This window comes from Balaenoptera physalus (genome assembly GCF_965194825.1).
Source record: "Balaenoptera physalus genome assembly, chromosome: 15".
NCBI classification, from domain to species: Eukaryota; Metazoa; Chordata; class Mammalia; order Artiodactyla; family Balaenopteridae; genus Balaenoptera; species Balaenoptera physalus.
This window is the reverse complement of record NC_138894.1, coordinates 5,813,861-5,833,098: the sequence shown is the minus strand read 5'-3', so window position 1 is coordinate 5,833,098 and position 19,238 is coordinate 5,813,861. Positions and strand designations below refer to the sequence as shown.

General features: G+C 39.2%; 1 protein-coding gene across 11 annotated transcripts in view; it reads left to right on the top strand.

Moving 5' to 3' along the window:
• Window positions 1-19,238, top strand: part of TMEM182 (transmembrane protein 182) — a 391,383-nt gene that overhangs the window by 271,106 nt on the left and 101,039 nt on the right. For 9 of the 11 annotated variants that reach the window (XR_014253833.1, XR_014253834.1, XR_014253835.1 and 6 more), the window contains one exon: window positions 15,927-16,035. The exons of the other annotated variants lie outside the window; for them this stretch is intronic. The gene's annotated coding sequence lies outside the window, so the exon portion shown is untranslated. The remainder of the gene's footprint in view (window positions 1-15,926; window positions 16,036-19,238) is intronic. 11 annotated transcript variants of the gene reach the window in all.

The window sequence follows — 19,238 nt, the reverse complement described above, 5'->3', positions numbered from 1 at the left end:
TGCTGCGTCGCATAGGTTTTGGGTCGTCGTGTCTCCATTGTCATTTGTTTCTAGGTATTTTTTGATTTCCCCTTTGATTTCTTCAGTGATCACTTCGTTATTAAGTAGTGTATTGTGTAGCCTCCATGTGTTTGTATTTCTTGCAGATCTTTTCCTGTTATTGATATCTAGTCTCATAGCGTTGTGGTCAGAAAAGATGCTTGATACAATTTCAATTTTCTTAAATTTACCAAGGCTTGATTTGTGACCCAAGATATGGTCTATCCTGGAGAATGTTCCATGAGCACTTGAGAAAAATGTGTATTCCATTGTTTTTAGGTGGAATGTCCTATAAATATCAATTAAGTCCATCTTGTTTAATGTATCATTTAAAGCTTGTGTTTCCTTATTTATTTTCATTTTGGATGATCTGTCCATTGGTGAAAGTGGGGTGTTAAAGTCCCCTACTATGATTGTGTTGCTGTCGATTTCCCCTTTTATGGCTGTTAGTATTTGCTTTATGTATTGAGGTGCTCCTATGTTGGGTGCATAAATATTTACAATTGTTATACCTTCCTCTTGGATCGATCCCTTGATCATTATATAGTGTTCTTCTTTGTCTCTTGTAATAGTCTTTATTTTAAAGTCTGTTTTGTCTGATATGAGAATTGCTACTCCAGCTTTCTTTTGATTTCCATTTGCATGGAATATCTTTTTCCATCCCCTCATTTTCAGTCTGTATGTGTCTCTAGGTCTGAAGTGGGTCTCTTGTAGACAGCATATACATGGGTCTTCTTTTTGTATCCATTCAGCCAGTCTGTGTCTTTTGGTGGAAGCATTTAATCCACTTACATTTAAGGTAATTATTGATATGTATGTTCCTATTCCCATTTTCTTAAATGTTTTGGGTTTGTTATTGTAGGTGTTTTCCTTCTCTTGTGTTTCTTGCCTAGAGAAGTTCCTTTAGCATTTGTTGTAAAGCTGGTTTGGTGGTGCTGAACTCTCTCAGCTTTTGCTTGTCTGTAAAGATTTTAATTTCTCCATCAAATCTGAATGAGATCCTTGCTTGGTAGATTAATCTTGGTTGTAGGTTTTTCTCCTTTATCACTTTAAGTATATCCTGCCACTCCCTTCTGGCTTGCAGAGTTTCTGCTGAAAGATCAGCTGTTAACCTTATGGGGATTCCCTTGTGTGTTATTTGTTGTTTTTCCCTTGCTGCTTTTAATATGTTTTCTTTATATTTAATTTTTGACAGTTTGATTAATATGTGTCTTGGCGTGTTTCTCCTTGGATTTATGCTGTATGGGACTCTCTGTGCTTCCAGGACTTGATTAACTATTTCCTTTCCCATATTAGGGAAGTTTTCAACTATAATCTCTTCAAATATTTTCTCAGTCCCTTTCTTTTTCTCTTCTTCTTCTGGGACCCCTATAATTCGAATGTCGGTGTGTTTAATGTTGTCCCAGAGGTCTCTGAGACGGTCCTCAGTTCTTTTCATTCTTTTTTCTTTATCCTGCTCTGCAGTAGTTATTTCCACCATTTTATCTTCCAGGTCACTTATCCATTCTTCTGCCTCAGTTATTCTGCTATTGGTCCCATCTAGAGTATTTTTAATTTCATTTATTGTGTTTTTCATCGTTGCTTGGTTCCTCTTTAGTTCTTCTACGTCCTTGTTAAATGTTTCTTGCATTTTGTGTATTCTATTTCCAAGATTTTGAATCATCCTTACTATCATTATTCTGAATTCTTTTTCAGGTAGACTACCTATTTCCTCTTCATTTGTTAGGTCTGGTGTGTTTTGACCCTGCTCCTTCATCTGCTGTGTGATTTTCTGTCTTCTCATTTTGGTTATCTTACTGTGTTTGGGGTCTCCTTTTCCCAGGCTGCAGGTTCGTAGTTCCCGTTGTTTTTGGTATCTGTCCCCAGTGGCTAAGGTTGGTTCAGTGGGTTGTGTAGGCGTCCTGTGGAGGGAACTAGTGCCTGTGTTCTGGTGGATGAGGCTGGATCTTGTCTTTCTGGTGGGCGCGTCCACGTCTGGTGGTGTATTTTGGGGTGTCTGTGGCCTTATTATGATTTTAGGCAGCCTCTCTGCTAATGGATGGGGCTGTGTTCCTGTCTTGCTGTTTGTTTGGCAAAGGGTGTCCAGCACTGTAGCTTGCTGGTCGTTGAGTGAAGCTGGGTCTTGATGTTGAGATGGAGATCTCTGAGAAATTTTCGCCGTTTGCTATTACGTGGAGCTGGGAGGTCTCTTGTGGACCAGTGTCCTGAAGTTGGCTCTCCCACCTCAGAGGCACAGCCCTGATGCCTGGCTGGAGCACCAAGAGCCTTTCATCCGCACAGCTCAGAGTAAAAGGGAGAAAAAATAGAAAGAAAGAAAGAGGATAAAATATAGTGAAGTAAAATAAAGCTATTATAAAGCAAAGCTATACAGACAAAATCTCACCCAGAAGCATATACATATACACTCACAAAAAAAGGAAAAGGGGAAAAATTAATATATCCTGCTCCCAAAGTCCACCTCCTGAATTTGGGATGATTCGTTGTCTATTCAGGTATTCAACAGATGCAGGCACATCAAGTTGTTTGTGGAGCTTTAATCCACTGCTCCTGAGGCTGCTGGGAGGGATTTCCCTTTCTCTTCTTTGTTCGCACAGCTCCCGGGTTCAGCTTTGAATTTGGACCCGCCTCTGCATGTAGGTCGCCTGAGGGCGTCTGTTCCCCGCCCAGACAGGACGGGGTTAAAGGAGCCGCTGCTTCGGGGGCTCTGGCTCACTCAGGCGGGGGGAGGGAGCTGTACGGAGGAGGCGGGGCGAGCCTGCGGCGGCAGAGGCTTGCCGTGCGTTCTCCCGGGGAAGTTGTCCCTGGATCACGGAAGCCTGGCAGTGGCAGGCTGCACCGGCTCCCGGTAGGGCGGTGTGGAGAGTGACCTGTGCTCGCACACAGGCTTCTTGGTGGCGGCAGCAGCAGCCTTAGCGTCTCAGGCCCTTCTCTGCGGTCCGCGCCGTCTCTGGAGTTCGTTAAGGCGGCGCTCTGAATCCCCCCTCCTCGCGCACCAGGAAACAAAGAGGTAAGAAAAGTCTCTTGCCTCTTCGGCAGCTGCAGACTTTTTCCCGGACTCCCTCCCGGCTAGCTGTGGTGCACTAACCCCTCAGGCTGTGTTCACTCCGCCAACCCCAGGCCTCTCCCTGCGATCTGACCGCAGCCCGAGCCTCAGCTCCCAGCCCCGCCCGCCCCGGTGGCTGAGCAGACAGGCTGGTGAGTGCTGCTTGGCGCCGAGCCTCCATGCGGGAATCTCTCCGTTTTGCCCTCTGCACCCCTGTGGCTGCGCTCTCCTCCGTGGCACCGAAGCTTCCCCCTCCGCCACCCGCAGTCTCTGCCCGCGAAGGGGCTTCCTAGTGTGTGGAAACCTTTCCTCCTTCACGGCTCCCTCCCACTGGCGCAGGTCCTGTCCCTATTCTTTTGTCTCTGTTATTTCTTTTTTCTTTTGCCCTACCCAAGTACGTGGGGAGTTTCTTGCCTTTTGGGAGGTCTGACGTTTTCTGCCAGCGTTCAGTGGGTGTTCTGTAGGAGCAGTTTCACGTGTAGAAGTATTTCTAATGTATCTGTGGAAAGGAAGGTGATCTCTGCGTCTTACTCTTCCGCCATCTTCTTCTCTCCCCCCCACCATTATTGTGGAACTATTTCAATTCTGTAAATGTTTGCTTTAAATATTTTGTGGCCCTGTAGCTTGGTGCATATATGTGTATATATATAATATAATATATAACTGTTTTATATATATAACAATATATAATTGTACTATGTATAACATATTATATAATTGTACTATATTATATATAATATAATATGTAGTTGAATCTAATATACAGAATGGTTATATCTTCTTGATAGATAGAGTCTTGTATCAATATGTTATGTTCTTATTGGTCACTTTTAACAGTATTTGACTTAAAGTATATTTTGTATGATATTAATACAGCTACTCTAGCTTTTTGTTACTATTTGCGTGAAATAATCTTTTTCCATTCTTTCACTTTCAACTTATTTGTATCTAAAGTGAGTTTCTTGTAGACAGTGTATTGTTAGATAGCTGTATTTAATTGGTGTGTTTAATCCATTTATATTTAAAATGATTATTGATAAGGAAAGACTTCTGCCATTTTGTTATTTGCTTTTTATATGTCATATCTTTTTTATTACTCAGTTCCTCTAATACTGCCTGCTTCTTTGTGTGTTTGATTCTTTATGTGTGTGTGTTTGTGTTTGTGTGTGTATGCTTTCCCCTCCTCATTTCTTTTTCTGTATGTTTTTACATTATCTTCTTAGTGGTTAACCTGGGGATTACATTTAAAACTCTAAATTTATAACAATCCAACTTAAATTGACAACAGCTTAGCTTCAATAGCATTTATAAACTCTTCTTCAACACAGTTCCTCCCTCTCTCCCTTTATGCTGTTGTTGTTACAAATTATATCTTTATATACTGTGTGGCCATTGACATAGATTTATATTTTTTTATGATTTGTGTTTTAAATTATATGAAAACAAAGATGAGATTTAAACAAAAAATGTCAATACTTCTGGCTTTTATCTTTTCCAATGCAATTATCTTTACTAGTGTTCTTTATTTCTTTGTATGGCTTTGGGTTACTACCTAGCATCTTTTTATCCTGAAGGACTCCTTTTTGTATTTCTTGCAGAGTAGGCCTGCTACCAACAAACTTCCTAGATTTGTCTAGGGATGTCTTAGTTTCTCCTTCATTTTTAAAGCATCATTTTACTGGATATTGAATTCTTGGTTGACAGGTTTTTTCTTTTTTCTTCCTTTCATCACTTCAAATATGTCATCCCATTGCTTTCTGGCCCCCATGGTTTCTGATGATGCTGGGCTCTTGACCTTATTGAGAACCCCTTTTAAGTGACAAGTTGCTTCTCACCTACTGGTTTCAAGATTCTCTCTTTGCCTTTGTCTTTAAATGATTTGAATAAAATGTATTTGGTGTGGATCATTTTGAGTTTATCTTACTTGGAGTTCTTTTAGCTATTTGAATGTATAGATTTATGTCTTTCACCAAAATGCAGCCATTATTTTTTTAATGTCCCATCTATCCCTTTCTCTTTTTCTCCCTCTTCTGAAACTTCTATAATGTGAATGTTGATACACTTTATGATGTCTCACAGGTCCTTTCGACTCTTTTTATTTCTCTACATTCATGTTCTTTCTGCTTCTCAGACCCAATACGTTCAATTGTCTTATCTCTAAGTTTACTGATTCTTCTTCTGCCTGCTCCAATCTGCTGTTGAAACACTAATAAAATTTCCATTTCAGCAATTGTACTTTTAAGCTCCAGTATGTTTCAGCTTTTTCTATTTCATTTCCTTTTTCTAATTTCTTTATTTTATAGATATAGTGCTTGAATGGATGAACTGATTCTTGAATCTCTCTAGTACATCATTTGCCGGACCATCACTACTAGTTCTATACTTTCTCAACTCTATAGTATCTATCTTGCAAAAACCACATAAGTTATTTATACCCATGGGAGAGATAATCCTTCAGTGGTGGTGAAGTGTGATAAGTGCTATGACAGAGGCATGCCAGGTGCTATGGCAGCCTCAGGGAAAGGACATGATTTGGTCAGGGGGTGAAATGTCATGGAGACTTCTGGAGCATGTGCCACAGTTACTGACATTTGTAGGACAAGCAGGTGGGCAGTGGGCTCAGGAAGAGGAAACAGATGGGAAAGACTTGTAAAACAGTATGAAATACTTAGTATGACACATAGTTCAGTACTCGTGATGGGTGGAGGACTTGTGAAGCAGGATGTGTTATCCACTTGCAGCCATAGTGTAATGAGCTGGTATGCCCTCCTTTTTTTAAAAAAAAATTATTTATTAATTTATTATTTATTTTTGGCTGTGTTGGGTCTTTGTTGCTGTGCACGGGCTTTCTCTAGTTGTGGCAAGAAGGGGCTACTCTTCATTGTGGTGCACAGGCTTCTCACTGCGGTGGCTTCTCTTGTTGCGTAGCATGCGCTCTAGGTGCTCGGGATTCAGTAGTTGTGGCACGTGGGCTCAGTAGTTGTGGCTCGTGGGCTCAATAGTTGTGGCACACGGGCTTAGTTTCTCCGTGGCTTGTGGGATCTTCCCAGACCAGGGCTCGAACCCATGTCCCCTGCTTTGGCAGGCAGATTCTTAACCACTGCGCCACCAGGGAAGCCCTGGTATGCCCTCTTAAGGAGCTGGGATATGATCCTAAAGGCACTGGAAAGATTTTTCTGGACTAGATTTTCGTCTGCCAAAAAAGTGAGCTGGTAGCATTGTGAACAGAGAAGAGGACATCATGGGCACAGTTAGGCTAGACGCAGTGGAAGAGTCAGGACATCATTAAACAGGTCAAACGAAATTCTAGCTCTATTTAGGGGAGTGGCATGGATGGAGGAGAGACATGAATTTTACACTTAATTTAGGAGGCTGAATCCATGTGACTTAGTGACCAATTAGATGTGCCAAATTAATGAGGTACCCAGTGCCTCCCAAATTTGTGACTGTGAGGCGAATAATAGGAGCATATAAGAAGCCTTACATTTCACAAGGGAAAATGATGAGTTCAGTTTTGGACCTACTATTTCTGAATTTCCAAGGGACATTCAAGAAAACTTTATTAGTTGATTTTTCAATTATAGTACAAATATTTTTCAGGGTATCTGGGGCACAGAAAGTTTAGACCATTAACATACATGTAGAATCATTTAATACAAAATCTTTGTTTCCTAAACTATTAGAAGATAAATTTTAAAAACAAAAACAACAAAAAACATTCTATGAAGTTTTTTGGTTTTGGTTTTGGTTTGTTTTTTGGCCTGGCCAAGTACGAAACCAAACCAAACCAAACCAACAATTTTTTGCAAAACATGTATGTATGAAAGGGTTTATATTGAGACTACATAAGAAACTCATGTACATCAATGATAAGAAGGAAAATAACCCAATAAAAGCCAAAGATTTGAACTGTTTACTAAAGAAGATGAAAAGGGAGCCAGTAAGCACATAAAAGTACATCTCACCATCTCTACTCATCAATGAAATGCAAATTAAACCAGAATATTATACTGATATGTACCCACAAGAATGAACAAAGTTCAAAAGACTGACAAGGCCAGGTATTGATGAAGATGTGAAGCAGCTGGAATACTCTCCTGTTGTCAGGAGGAATGCCAAATGGTACTACTGCTTTGGAAATCAGTTTGACAGTATTGTAGAAAGTTAAGTGTTGTTCTACCATGTGCCCCGGCAATCCTACTTCCAGACATCTACCCGAGACAAATGAAAGCACATGTCCACATAAGTACTGAATACTTCTATACAGTGTAAGTAATGGCAATATTCATAATAACCCCTAACAACTCAAAATGTTCATCAATAGTGCTTTACTACTCAACAATAAAAATAATAACAAAGCATTAATACATGCAACAACAAGGCTGGATCTCAAAAATAATGTGCGAATTGAAAAATGTAAAGCTAAGACTACATACTTGTCTTAGCCTGTTTAAGCTGCTATAACAAAATACAACCAACTGGGTGGCTTATAAACAACAGAAATTTATTTCTTACAGTTTGGGGGGCTGGAAATCCAAGATCAGGTGCCAACCAGGTTGGGTTGCAGTGAAGGCCCTCTTCTGGGATGCAGACTTCCCACCTTTTGCTGTGTCCTAACATGGTAGAAGGGGCTAGGAAACCCTGTGGGATCTCTTATATAAGGTCACTAATCCCATTCGTGAAGGCTCCACCCTCATGATGCATGCACATCTGAAAGACCCCGACTCCTAATACTATCATCACTGGGGGTTAGGATTGGTCAGATCCTAACAACACTATATAATTCCATTTATGAGAAATTCTAGGAAAGGCAAAAGTATAGTGACATAAAGCAGATCAATGGTGGCCTGGGCTGTGTGGTCAGGGGAGAGACTTGATTAAAAAGGCCACGAGGAAACTCTTCAGTGGCCACAGGACAACTTTATGTCTTCATTGTAGTGGTGGTTATGTGACTGCAAGCAACTGCCAAAATTCACCAAATGTGGATGGATTTATTATATGTAGTTGATGCCTCAATACAGCTGAAAATTAAAAAATAATCTCAATTATAGAATGAAGTGAATATGAATGCATTTAATAAATATCTTTATAAATAAGCACTTGTTGAAAATAATAATTCATCATAATATTGATATTACTTTTGCTCTGCAATCTCATTTTGGCTTAATTTGGTCTTTTAGTAGAATCTATTTACCAACAGAAGTTGTACACTCATAGAAAATGTGAAGCAGCCCCACAAGAACCTTATTTTTACTTAATTTTTGTGAGATAATATTCCCAGGAGCCCTCATTTTCACTCGTTCAGTGGTGGCTGGGGATATGGAAACTCTTCCTGGCACAGAGTTGTTTTTTTCATGCCACTTTAAAATAGCAGTGTGGACAGCAGTAATGTCTCTTTCTATCACCCACAAATGGTTAGTGCCACATCCTGAAAAGAATTGTCCAACTTGGGGTTTTAATTGTAACTGTAACCCTCTCTACAGTGGCTCAAATGCATCGTTTGAAATGTGGCAGAGCTAACTGTTTGCGCTGTGGCCACTTTACCTCTGGGATGCATTAAAAGGTGTAATCCAACTGAAATGTAAATCACTGTTCTTGAAAACAAATTACAAATGGAGATAGCAGGACTTCAGAGTAGCTTTAAGCTTCAAAGGACCCATCCAAGACCTATTTCTTTCAGGTCTAAATTGCAGCCACACTGTTTTCAAGGGTAATAGGAGGTTGCTGAGGCACTCTGATTACAAGGTGATGGTAAACAATGCTTTTAAGCACAGTGCCCGAATAGAAGAACACACAACATTACTCACTTGGATTCCAAAACACAAGAGGAAAGAGTGGTTTCCCTATGTGCTGTAGCTCTAACTAACCCCTGCAGATGGCCCATACTGGGATCCCTTGTTAGAACACTATTTCTTATTCCTTAATAATCATCATGTGGCCAATCCTAATTGCTAGTCTATTGCAAAAAAGAAAAAAAATGATGAATTTTGTTTTGTTCATGACTATGATGAGCTATTATTATTCTTACTATTATCTCTGACTTTGACTTCTCCTTTTCCTTGGTAGAAGGTGATAAGGACTGAGGCCTGAGATCATAGATCTCAGGGGATGAAAAGGTGCCTGAAAGTTTTCCAAATCCTGGGCTGCCATGCTTGGTGAGCTGAATGAGTAGGCCTAGACTGTGAATTTTTCTAAACTCTGAATCCAGGCCTGAGCTTACCACAGCTGGTGTTTAGGTCTCATGGGCATGCAGATGACTGATTGACACAAGACAAGAATCTTCTGGTTGGTTGGCTTGGATTCATTTTTCACAGAATTGCTTATATAATATTTACACCTCTAGAGAATATCATTTATACTTTACTTCTCCCATATTTAAATAAACCTGGAGACAGAGATAATTATTCTATACCCACTTGCTAGATCAACTACCTCAAAAATATGCAAATCAAGTCTCTTGCCTCCCCTTATTAAGAACTTTAAACACTTTCATTAGAAATATTTCCTTAGGGGAATTCCCTGGTGGTCCAGTGGTTAAGACTCTATGCTTCCCTGTAGGGGGCATGGATTCCATCCCTGGTCAGGGAACTAAGATCCCACATGCTGTGTGGCATGGCCAAAACGTTAAAAGAAATATTTCCTTAGTTGATCATCCAAAGTCCTCAGTGATATGTCCTTCTCAGCATCACTTGCCCTACAAAAGCTCACCCCAGTTTATACTAGTTTTCAATAAATCTCTGAGTTTTTCCACCTTTCTTAAATTTATTCTTCCTAAAATACTATTTATCAAATTGCCTGTCTTAGGCCCATTGAATGCCTGTCCGTCCATCCATCCAACCATCCATCCATCCTTCCTTCCATCCATCCATCTTTTCATCCATTAGATAATCACTTATTAAAGGGTGAAAGCTTGGTAGTGCAGATGAGAATTGACATTAAAAAAACACAACAAAACATTGACGCAATACTCTATGTACTCAAGGTCTAGCTGGAGAGGACGGGGTGGAGAATAAACACAGTCTTAGCCCATTGCAACAAGTGTAGTGGCAAAAATTTGTATTCAGAACAATGATAGCACATGGAGTCATCCCAGCCTAGTATCTGGTATTTCATTGCAATTACTTAACTAGGTCACTGCTCACTCTACCGAACAGTGATCCTCACAGTATCCTGTGAACGCTTCCTGAGGGCTTATGAAATGTGGATGTTAGGCATGTGGATGAATCACTGTGTGATGTCAAGACCTCCACCTCTAGCAGACACTTATCAGCTATGAAGGTATCTCGAAACTTCTAAATTCACCAGACACGGAGTGAAGAACTTTGGTGTGAACTAGATCAAGTCACATGAGCAAATGGCATCTCTGTCCATGAACATGAGGCACTGCTGTGCCCCTTGAATGCTCCGAGGGCAGCAGGGAGGGCTGTGGTGCTAGGCTGCCTAAGAAAGATACTAAAAAATAAAGAAGCAAGGGAGGGAGGGAGGGAGGGAGGGCAGAGATAGCTAGAACCCTAACTCTAAAGATAACTTCCTCTATGACCTTGAGTAAATTAGTCTCCCTTCCTGAATCTAAGTTTCAGGAAGACTTACTGGAAGAGATTGAGCTATATTATTTCTCAGATTCTATCTATTCCAACACACTATTAGCTAAGAAGTTTCTGGAAGCTTCGAGCAATTTCAGCAATATTATTTTTATGAGAATAATTAAAATATATCTCTCTCTTATATGTAGATACATATCTCTATATCTATCTATCTCTGTATCTATCTATCTATCTAGATATAAATACAATAAGATTTTAAATGCATGGTACTGCCCCCAGATGAGCACCATTTCCTACAGGTTTTATGACCATCTTCTCAGTGGCCTATGTTTTTAAAAATTTAAATGTGTGAGCATTTTCTTTCTTTGTGATATAAACTTTGTTGATTCCACTCTTCATGCTAGAAATGATTAGAGTAGCTTTGATTCTGTAGTTTGAATCCTACTGTCTGCAACCTATAGCAGAGAAATGGTATGAGAGATAAGGTATAATTAGATTTCCTCCCAGTGTATTTTAGTCTTTGTTGCTGAATAAGATATGGCGTAGTACTGTATGTGGGGACTGATGATAATTAAATGGCAATTCTGTGTGACTATTTTTAAAGGACTAAACCAGTTGAACATTAACACGTAAGAATCATATCACACTTAGCGTCTCTGAAGCCACAGTCTACACAACTGGGGGTGCTCTGGCTGTCTTATAGAAAAAGGAAATCACTTGTATCTAACTGCGGCTTATTTGAATGAGTGCCTTTAATTAGATTTTTATAACTGCGATCTTATTTTTCTTAAATAAGATGTAACTAACTTGAATAGTGTTATTTTGTTAGACTTACAAGTTGGATGTCTGGATGATTGCTTGTTCAAACCCACTTGTGAGGATAAAAGGGGCCTATTTTAAAATATGCATGGGGAATAGGCATTAACCATGGACCTTCCCAGGCAAACTGGTACGTGTGGCCATCTGACTCATACGAGGCTTAGATATTTGAGGTAGAGAATTGCAAATGATTCAGTAGGCAAAAATCTCTCTACTCATACTCTCTGGTATATTCTAATTTTGAGATTTATGTCACTTAGAAATGGAGACTCTGACTAGCTTTTGAGAATTCCATTAAGTTGTAGTTTCAAGTATACTAATAATATCAATTTATCTCATAAATACAATTTGTGACTTGAGAAATATATCATGGAACAGAAATATTCACCTTTGATTATACAACCTAGCTCATGTTGTCCCAAAATAAGAACAAAAATGAAAGGCATGTTTACAAAGTTCAACTCAACATTTTAACTGGATTCAAACCTGAAAACAAAAATATACCTGCACCATAATTTCTACGTACTACTTAAAATAATGCTTTATGATCATAAATTTTGGCCAAGTGTCCATTACTTATTTTTTAACAAAGCTTTAGTAGAATAAATGTAAAAATGCTCTGGCATGTCTTATCCAATTGTGACTTTTATCCAGAAGTAACCATTTTCCCCTTCTCCATGACCTAAGTACTTTGAAAAGTATCAAATTTGTCTTGTAATGATCAAAGTATTCAATAATGTACACAAATGAAAGGTAGCTTCAGTTTCATTACAAATTCAGTTCAATCACAAAGGCAGCTGACAGTACAAATTTGTAACAAATTGGGCAATTCAAGAAGCTATATTAATGAATGCTATGAAACACAGGGATCGTTTGTGTAAATGGAGTTGAAAAATACACCTGTTGTTTCCCGTTAGCGATAATAATCATATAGCCAGGCCATAGAATAAGGTCAGCTTTCTCGGTCTATGCCCATTAGGAAACAACCCTTCATTGTTACTTTGCATGTGGAGAGGGCTTGCAGATGGTAGGGCGACAGGAAACGGAGCTGTGGGAATCATTTAGTGCAACCCTATACTCAGACAGGTGCCACCTGTAGACATTTTAATTGATCTCATTTGTTAGTTATACCTGCAAATCACACTGTGATCATCCCTGGACAAGGAATGGAAACCAGAAATTGTCACAGACCGAAGATAGCAGACCAAGTCCCCAAATGGACCAGCCATATAGATTTACTGGCTTAGTTTCACAACAGTACATTAGATTGAAATTAGATACCTGGAAAAATCCAAATTACATGAGGCCTCTTGTTTCTTTATATCACATTGACAGAAAACATGGTTTAATATTCTACTGCAGCCGAGGCTGCATATCATATCTTAAGATGTGTAAGTGTGTGTGTGTGTGTGTGTGTGTGTGTGTGTGTGTGTAAGAGAAAGGAACTTTTGAAGTTGTAAAAGGGTCCTCCTGTTATAGTGCATAGCGAACATCACTGTGGTACAGTAAAGATAATGCTTACCCAAATTCTGGTTAGAAAGTACCACTTTGCATCTGGTCACTACCATCCAGTATCTGTAATGATGGAAAGATATGGGTCAAGAATGAAGAGGCATTCAAAGGTTGTAGATTTCAAGGGTGTCCCAGCCTAGGTGGTGGTGGGGTGGGAGAGGTCTGCTTTTCTGTGTTTCTTTAATGAATCACTCAGGAATAGATAACCCTCATAAGGTCTCTGAATGAGGATACTGCTTAGGGATTACGTATGATTTCAGCAGAAAGTCCATTACAAAAACAAACAAGCAAAAAAAACCCCCCAAACTAACTTTCACTCAGCATACAAAAAAACCTGTTCTGTCTTTTCAAGCCCTGGAACTTTTCTAGGTCCTCATCAGCGACAGTGTTGCCTGGACCCTGCAGCAGTCAATGCAGGTACATCCCCTTAAAGTCATCCCAAAGCACCAGCATCTCTGCTGGCTGGGGCTTCAGTTAACTGGGGGCCAAACCAAAACCCACTTTAGCTTGAATGTAGTGAATTGATGTGAAACAAAGTCCATTTTCATCTGCATTAGTAAGAATTACAGTTAACATCATGAAATCGGTGTTACTAAATGCTCTAAAGTATTTTGCTGTGATCACACTTAATAATGACTATTTCCTAGAGAAATATCAATGTAACTGGCCTATGAAAAATTGCTAGATTTATGCCAAGTAAAAGACAAACAAAATATGTTCTTTTGATCAAAACTGAACTTGCAATTATCACTTTAGCATGTTATCATTTGTCTCTTTAATCCTTAAGTTATGTAGTAAAGTGTTCCATTTGACTTTTGAAGTGTTCCCTTTTTTTTTAAGACAAGTTAACTGTATTTATAAGTGAGATAAGAACAACATGTAAACATTCAGAAAATATAATTAAAAATAATAAAAACTGTGAGGTGAGAAGCTGTGGCAGATGCTATTGCTTAAAATGTGTGAAAAATCTACTAACAGATATTCCTCAGATCAATGATTCTTAACCTTTTAGGGGCACGGGGTTCTTGAACAAGCTTATTAAACACTCATCCCCAAACTGAAATCAACACACTTTGCTTTACAGGATTATACGTCTGGAAATTGATTCCCTTCCCATTCAGTATATTAAAACAGTCTTTACTCTTGTCTTCCCTGAGCAATTTCTTGGCCTTTTCTGAAAGAATCTGAAATTAGCCCACAGTAGGCAAATGAACCAAAATTAATTTTCGTTCTGCTCACATGTAACTTTCAATGAAGAGGCTGCTATAATTTAGTGGGAAGCTGTATTTGAAAACTGGGGAGTGGTCTCTGATAAGGAAGTGACCTTTAGCGTCATTGTCAGTGTAAATATTTTGTTCTAACAGCTGCAAGTGCCGAAACACCTCAGCTGAGAAGGTTTTGTAGCAGCAGATTGAATGAAATCTCCCCTAGCTTACGTTGCCACGTAAGAATAAGGTCTGAACCCTCTAAGTCTATTCAAGTTGAACGCATGAGGCGTAATTGCTTGTGTCTGCAAATTCATTAGATTATAAAGCTTATGTTGCATCTCTGGACGCTGTGTGGAGATTCTGCCAAGTAGATTCACAGTGAACATCCCAAGGTGTTGAGTGAGCTGCCTCCTTCTTAGAAATGGTTCTTGGTTTGCTACTCTGCCCGGGTGGAAAACGACCCCGGGGCTCCAGGTAGCCGTGCCAACCACGCTTCCCATGAAGAACTGGGTGTCTGCTTGATTCCTGTTGACAGAAGCTCTGGCATGTCCAGGAGCACTGAATCCTCAGGTGGAGGAGGTGCGCTATGAGGGGACAGGCTGGAGACAGCCAGGCACGTGAAGAAGGCATGAGCCCTCGGTCAAGCTCCGATCGTGCCCGCTCCTTGCCACCCTCCTCCCATGCGCACCTCTACACTCATCAGGAGTCCCCTACAGTGAGAAGGAAAAAAGTAGAACCTGAGTTACAGGTGGCTATCTACACTGGGAAGAGGGTTTAAGGGTGTTAAAACCCCGTTCATACGTGAAAAAAGCAATGCGGAATGAAAATCCTCCCCACGGGCAGAACTCCCAATAGTTTATTTTACACGGCAAGGAGAGAGCTGAAATATGGATTGATGCTAATTTATACAATGGGGCAAATTGTTTGGCTGGATGGTCGGGGATTCGAAATGAGCAATAGTTGTGAATTGACAATGAACAGGTATGCGGATAGAAAGCTAGGAACAGACTGCAGATGTGAGAATATGTGTGCCTGATGTGAATGCTAATCAAAAGGCTCCCGCTGCAAAAAAAGTCTCCTCGGTATCAGAGGACTTGTTAGCCCAGCCGTGGGTGTCAGACAGCCTCCTGCCACAGCAGTGTCTGCCCACTTGTCCATCATGGTGCAGACGGGAGCTATGGAGACCTGGACGATCAATGAGGAACTGGGGCTGCTGCTCTGCCGTGGGGTAGCAGGTCCTGGGGACAGAGCATAGGTGACCTCCTGGGGCTCCTTCTGTGCTGACATTATTCAGAGAGGAAGTTAATGGGAGAGGATTGTGATCCTACAGCAAAGACACCACCAAGGAGTCACATGCCTCCAACATGAAACTGGATGACCCCAGGGCGTGAAGAAGTCTAACCAGCTGCTTTGTTGGTTAAAGACAAAATGAGGTTGGTAGTGAAAGAAGGAAGTCGTATGTACCAGCCATGACCATCTGGGAAACAAAGAGTTTAGTGTTTATCTGTATGTCCTCTCTCTCTCTCTCTGCATATGTAGATATACATGTGTATATGAATTACACACATATTACATATATCATTATATCATAGTATATTTAAATATGTTAAATAACAAATACATATTATTATATATTCTATAATACATTATTATATATTATATATAAATTATGTGTGTGTGTATATATATATATATATATATACATAAAACTTGGGTATGTTGGCGGTAGTTAAATTATTAAATTTTGTCCAAATATTACAGAATTCCAGGATGTGATTCCAGCTTAATAAGATGAAGGATATGCATTGGCAGGAATCCTGTGTTTGGAGCTGGATGCAATAACTGACAACACTGTCTCCCACTGAGAAAGGTAGGAGTGTACTTCCACTTCTGCAAGGGACAGTTTTACACTCTTGAGTGGGTATCCTTTCATTTGGAAGTCTTACTAACGGAAGAAGAATGTGGCTATTAGGCCACAAAAGAAGTATTTTGTGCACGTATTTTCATCCTTGTAGGCACTCAACACACAAACCCCAATTATAGGCAGTGATGGTGGGATCTAGTACCTGCTTCACTGCAGGATAAACCAGGGAGATGCCCACCTTCCCAGCCCCTGACAGCCCAGGCAGGACAAAGGCATGTGACCCAAGCTTAGCCAAACCTCCTTCCACAGAGATGAAATTTCAGATACTGACCCGAGGGTATGGAAACAGTTTAAAAGGTATTCATAGTACTGGTGTCCTGTTCTACAGCCATGAATCTCAGGCATTGACAACATTCTAACCAGATTGCTACGGTGGCATGAACTTGGCTGTGGTTTCTGCCGTCTAGCCTAACTTTTGTTTACCTGATTTTTTTTTAAAAGCTGTTCTGCAGTGTTTGTAGGGAATCTTCAGATTCTGTCTGTAGAGAAATGACAATGTTTACTCACCTTCAAGTAGGAAAAGGCACTTCCATGATGATCAGGTCACTTTTATACTCTTTCAGTATTTTTTCTTCCTTCCTTCCTTCCTCCCTCCCTCCCTCTCTCCCTTCCTTCTTCCTTCCTTCCTTCCTTCCTTCTTTCCCCCACTCCCTTTTCCCCTCCCTCTCTCCCCGTCTTTCTTTCTTATACATACATACTTAAGGCATGGACTATTTTATTCACATAACATTTAACAAGACCATATTTCATTAGCTTAAATATCTTTCTTAGGTATTTCTCTTATACATTATCAGAGTCAACAGCCCCTAATTTTCAACATTAATTTAACGCTGATGACTTTTTTGATTGTGGTAATTTCTTGAGTAAATCCAGGATTGTTTTCTCAGGAAATCTGACCTTATATCAAGGAACCTCCATTTCTGCCTTTGTCATCTCTGGCAAAACCTCCATTTCTGCCTTTGTCATCTTTGTCCGAACTTGTCTACATTTTTATTTCTTTACCAGTGAAATGGGAGTAGAAAATGCATTTCAAAAAATGTGATAAATGAGATACTGTTTTGCAAACATTATGTATATACTGGTGTACAAAACAACATTGGCTGTCAGTACTGACTTGACTATATGGCACGTTCTAGGTATTCAGTGAATACTTCTGTGGTGAATGTGTTTATTTCATTAATCTGTTACCTCTACTTCATTAATCATTAATGAGGCATGGAATTCCCAGGGAAAGGAACACAAGATAGGGCATTTTTGCTGGAGAAAATTTGAAAAGTTGGTAAGGAACTCTGCCTCTTCTAGCTGGTATGGAGGAGACAGATTCACTGGGTCACAGTGAGTATGGGCACTGGGTGAAAACCAGTGAAAACGGAAAAGGACTAGAAGGGAATGAAAGAAGGATGGGTCTCCAGGAGAAACCGTGTCTGTTTAGGAATTTCCTGCCATGCTAGATCATCTTGGCTAAAATCCTAAGTTTTACTTCCGTGCTTAAAAATCAAAATAGTTCCAGAATGCTTCCAGGATCAAGTACAAAACCTTAATGTTTATTTATTATGTAGCCACTCTTCCTCTGGGGGTTATTCTCCCAACTCACCTTTCCTTTCTCCTCTGAATCCTATTATGCATTGTACACCTCAGCCAAACTGTACTACTTTAAATTTCCCAGGTACATGTATTTCTTTCTTGTCTCTCACTCCATTTATCATAGAAGTTTTATGTGTTATGTTTTTATTTTTATTCATCTTAGAGTATTTTCTAATTTTCCTTATGTTTTCTTCTTTGATCCCGTTGGTTACTTAGAGGTGTATTGCCTAATTTCCACATATTTGTGAATTTCTCAAAATTCTTTTCTGGTTTTGACTTATAATTTCATTCCACTATGGTCAGAGACATATTTTGTGTGATTTCAATCTCTTAAATGTATTAAGTCTGGTTTTATAGCTTCAAATATGCAGTACCCTGGAGAATGTTTGATGTGCACTTGAGAACAATGTGTATTCTGCTTTTGTTTGAGAGTGTCCTATAGATGTGTTTCCAGTTGTTTTATAGTGTTGCTTTAGTCTTCCATTAACTAGTTGGTCTTCTATCTAGTTGGTTTTCCCACTACTGAAAATTGGGTATTGAAGTCTCTAACTATTGTTGTTAAATTGCGTATTTCTGCCTTCAGTTCTGTCAGTTTTTGCTTCATGTATTTTGGGTCTCTATTGTTAGATAGTAATACATACATTCTTATGATTGTTATATCTTCTTGATTAATTAAACTTGTTATCATTATAAAATATCCTTCTTTATATCTATTAATTTTTTCATAAAGTTTATTTTGCCTGATATTAGTATAGCATTAATGCTGTCTTTTGATTACTGTTTTCATTGTACTTTTTAAGAAATCCTTTTTCTTTTAATCTATTTCTGTTTTTAAACCTAAAGCATATTTTATAGATAGCATGATTGAATCATGGTTTCTATTTTTTAATACATTCTGTCAATCTCTGCCTTTTGATTGGAATATTTAATTAATTTACATTTAATGAAATTGCCAAGAGGTTAGAATTTATGCGTGCTATTTTACTATTTTTGTTTGTTTGTTTCTTATGGATTGCTGCAAGTTCTGAAAAAGTTGAAATTGACAATCTTTGCCATTGTTCTTGCTGCTTTTATGGAAGAGAGGATTTTGAATGTCCTCCCTCTGCTATTTTTGTTGATGTCAATATTGCATTTCTTTTTGCTTCTTTTTAATAGTTTTTATATCTGCTGGCATTATCCATTTGGTATTTCATGTTGTCTACTTTCTCCATTAAATTCTTTAACATAATAACCATAGTTATTTTAAATTCTGTGCCTGATAATCCCAGCATCTTAATCGTATATATATCTGGTGTGATGATTGCTTTATCTCTTTACAGTATATATATATATATATCCTTTTATCATGGCTTTTGCATTTTTCTCTTGAAAGATGGACATGTATCAGGTAATAGGTCCTAAGGCAATAGAACTTTAGTGTTAGAGTTTATCTTAATTCAGCTATAAAATGAGTATGTTTTAGCTATAGATACCAGAGTGTTCAAATTCCTCTGGTGGATTTGCTTTGCCTTCCCATCTTGGCTTTGTGGTTTGCCTTTCTACTACTTCTCAGAGAGGATCTGAGT